General features: G+C 42.9%; 1 long non-coding RNA gene across 1 annotated transcript; it reads left to right on the top strand.

Annotated features, from left to right (window-relative positions):
• The first annotated feature begins 2,935 nt into the window (after positions 1–2,935).
• LOC122465068 lies at positions 2,936–3,720 on the top strand. Its single transcript, XR_006289634.1, has 3 exons — positions 2,936–3,344; positions 3,627–3,674; positions 3,709–3,720. It is a non-coding gene; the product is annotated as an uncharacterized LOC122465068 (long non-coding RNA).
• The last annotated feature ends 203 nt before the right edge of the window (positions 3,721–3,923 follow it).

Below are 3,923 nucleotides of genomic sequence, written 5' to 3'. Positions count from 1 at the left end.
CAAAGTGCTGCCTCAAAGCTTCCCTGATTCAAATAGCTCCCCTCTGGGCTCCTCTGACAGCCCTGGCATCTGGCTGCTCAAAATCAGCAGCCAACGGTCTGCCTCAGCACTCCACCCCGAGCAAACCTTTCTTCACAGAGATTATGCAATGTATAGCATACAGCTATGACCATAGGAATATTATCCTCAGTGAGGTCCAACCTGTCATAAAGGCATCACCAGCATTCCTTTAATCTGCCAAAGGCACATTCAACTGTCATCCAGCACCTACTCAGCCTGTTGTTGAACCACTCCTTACTGCTGTCCAGGTGTCCTGTGTAAGGTTTCGTGAGCCACGGCTGTAAGGGGTACGCAGGGTCCCCCAGGATCACTATGGCCATTTCAACACCCCCCCACTATAATCTTCTGGTAGGAAAGAAAGTCCCCCTTGCAGTTTTCTGTACAGGCTGGTGTTCCTAAAGATGCATGCGTCATGCACCTTCCCAGAGCACCCTGCGTTGATGTCAGTGAAACACCTGCAGTGATCCACAAGCCTGTAACACCACAGAGAAGTACCTCTTCCTATTGATATACTCCATTGCAAGGTGGTCTGGTGCCAAAATTGGAATGTGTGTGTGCCACCTATCGCCTCTCCACAGTTAGGGAAGCCCATGTCTGCAAAGCCTTCCACTATTTCACACACATTTCCCAGAGTCATGGTCCTTCGTGGCAGGATGTGATTTATTGCCCTACACACTTGCATTAATGCAGCCCCAACGCTCAACTTCCCCACTCCAAACTGATTTGCGATGGACCAATAGCAGTCTGGCGTTGCCAGCTTCCACACAGAAATTGCCACACACTTCTGTACTGAGAAGGCAGCTCTCATTCTGGTGTCCTTGCGCTGCAGGTCTAGGGCGAGCTCTGTGCATCGTTCCAAGAAGGAGGCTTTCTGCAGCCAAAAGTTCTGTAGCCACTGCTTGTCATCCCACACCTGCATGATGATATGATCCCACCATTCAGTGCTTGTTTCAAGAGCCCAAAAGCGATGGTCTGCCCTATCTATGCATTTGCTCTGTGAATGCCAAAAGCAATCTAAAGTTGCTCCTATCCATATCATGCAGAATGTCAGGTGCCTGCGAGTCTTCTTCAGTTAGGAACTTCACGATTAATTGCACTGCCATCCATGATGTCTTCATGACAGTTAACAGAGCATAGGAGAGCAGTGCGGGATCCATCCCTTCTCACAAAGATGCTGGGGTGCACAGCAAAGAAGGGCCGTTGAAAAAATGCCACGAAAGAAAGTCCTTAAGAAAGCCCATGGAGTACTGGGACAGAAAGCAATGCATCACAGGACATTTGGCACTGTCCCAAGATGCACTGCGATCCGCTCCGTTGTCCCACAAAACCTAGCGACAGAAGGACTGTAGGATAGGTACCCACAGTGCATTGCTCACACTGTTCATGATGGTGCCCCCACTCTGGATGCAATCTGCCAACAGAGGGAACAAGTGTGAACATGAAATTGCAATTTTTATTTTTTTGACTTTTGGGCGTCGACATCACTTTTAGCGACAAAACTTGGTAGTGTAGACAAGGCCTTAGGAACCCAAAGGAGGTGGTGGACCAGGGAGACAAAAACAGCAGCCAACTGGCCCAAGCCCCAGAACCACAAAGGCCTGGTTCATTGCAAACAGTTCTGCAAGTGACCAGTGAATGAGGAACGATCAATAAGACAAGTAGAGAGATACTGATAGATGGGCAGTGAATATGCAGATTTATTGCAACAGGCATGTGGCTAATGCAAAAACAGCTGTCCTGTGGGAGGAGGCTAAAAGTTGGTTATGTTTTTCTTTTGGGCCCTTGTTCAGCTTCTGCCTATACCTGGTACAGGATCTAGGTAAAGGGACACTGATAGATACAGAACCATGTGGTTGTTCATTGTTTTCTGCAGAAGGAAGAGCACCATGATGTTCTGGTATGGTAGATGCAGGAATAGGAGAATTAAGATTTTGGAGAAAATGTGGAGAGGCAGAGGGAGGGGCAAGGTTGGGTAACATGGGTGCGGATGTAGAGTCATTCCCTGAGGCATCTAGAGATGTTAGGGAGAAAAGTAAAAGATCAGTTTATCAGTCTCACTCTACTGTGGTGTGGTAGGGAATTAAGATTTGGAGAGGAAGTGGAATGCCTTAACCAGTTACTCAGCACCACACGAGGAGAGCTGGAATAATGAGAACATGGATGCTGCACTGCCTGCCCTTGTAAATGCGTGTTGACACCTGAAAAGGATGCTGTTGATTCTGTGGTGATCTTTTAAGACAGTATCATGAGAAATAGTGCCTGGTACATTCCTCACAGGGTCACTTTGCTCCTTCACTGCGAGTGGTCCAAGTATGAGTCAATGCTAAATCAGGCTGGGGCAGTGCTCTATTGTTCCAGAGTCCTTTCAAAAATGATCTTCCTGCCCAGGTAGATAAAAATCAATGATTTTTTTTTTTAAATAAAATCAATTTTTTTTGATAAAATGCTTTTTGAGGGGGGGGGGGGGAAGATACATTATAGCTCAAAGATATATCATGGAATAGGGATTATAAATTCTAATTCTATAGTATGAGACAATATATTCACGTAATGATTAAGAAGAGTTTTGTAAATGAGTTCCAATAGTTCATGGATTAGGGACCCAATCTTATGGAGTTCCAGGGGTTCCTGTATAGATTCTTTAGGTTAATCTTTCTATCTATCCAATAGGACGCAGTGCTCAGTCTAGAAGATACCATCAGAGATGCTTAGTTTTGCAGTTCTCAAACTGTGGATTTGTCTCTCCAGATATAAGAGCGAAAATTTTTTAAAAATATATAGAGAAACAACAGACCTCAGCCCTATTGTCCCTCTGAAAATTTGTGTCACAGGGTGTCTCTCTAAGGGTGCAAAGTTTCAATGAATAGAAGATTGTTGGGGGTGGAATAGATCTGGACAAGGAGAAGAAGTCTGGAGATAAATGTGAGAAGGGAGGGGACAGACAGTAGAAACAAAAGTGAAACTGTTTGAGCAGCATATTCTAGAAGTCTTGAGGTCTTTTGAGTGTAGCCTTCGTTGATTTGAAATCTACCATACCATTCTCTCACTAGAGGGGAAAACCTATAACGGCAGCAGCCCATAAAGAGAGACCCAGTTTAGGAATATTTTAATTAAGTTCCTCTACCTGTGGTTAAGAGGCATGCGTGCAAAATGCAAACAGTGCAACAAAGAAGTGCAAGACCTGGTTGCCCAAATGAAATAACATTATGAGAAGTGTTCCTTCTCAGGAGGAAGTTGTGTTGAAGATAATGAAAGCAACATGTCTGAACATGCAAGATCTTCAGGTTGGTACCCTTTCATTTCATACTTCTTTCTTAAGGACTGCTGGTCCTCCTTCTGCTATTCTTGAATTCTCATGTTTGAGCAAAAAAATGCATATTATATATTAGTTACAACTCTATGGTACTATCATTTTAGATGCAGTTGTGATAAAAAATAAATAGCTGAAATAGACAGATCTTCCTTTTACAATTTCACCTTTAAAGTAGTACAGAGTGGTAGTGAATGCATTGAATACTAAATTAGTATGGTAATAATTAAATAACTACATTGACTTATTTGTTTAGGAGAATCCATCCTCAGAGGATTCTGAAGACTATCCATCATTTTCTATAGTTTCAGAGTTATCTGCCAATGATAGTGTTTTAGTCACCATCATTTTCTATAGTTTCAGAGTTATCTGCCAATGATAGTGTTAGTCACATCATGTATGTCACATAGCCACAGTATATCACCTGTAGCAAAAAAAAAAAAAAAAAAAAAAAAAATCAAGATACAACCATAAATAAATTTGTGATAGAATTGCAGATTACAAAAAGAGGTAATTGATGAAAAAATTGCCCAGGTTGTTTATGCAACAAATT

The sequence above is a fragment of the Chelonia mydas genome, chromosome 3 (assembly GCF_015237465.2).
Source record: "Chelonia mydas isolate rCheMyd1 chromosome 3, rCheMyd1.pri.v2, whole genome shotgun sequence".
Lineage (NCBI taxonomy): Eukaryota > Metazoa > Chordata > Testudines > Cheloniidae > Chelonia > Chelonia mydas.
This window is presented reverse-complemented; position numbering and strand designations above follow the sequence as displayed.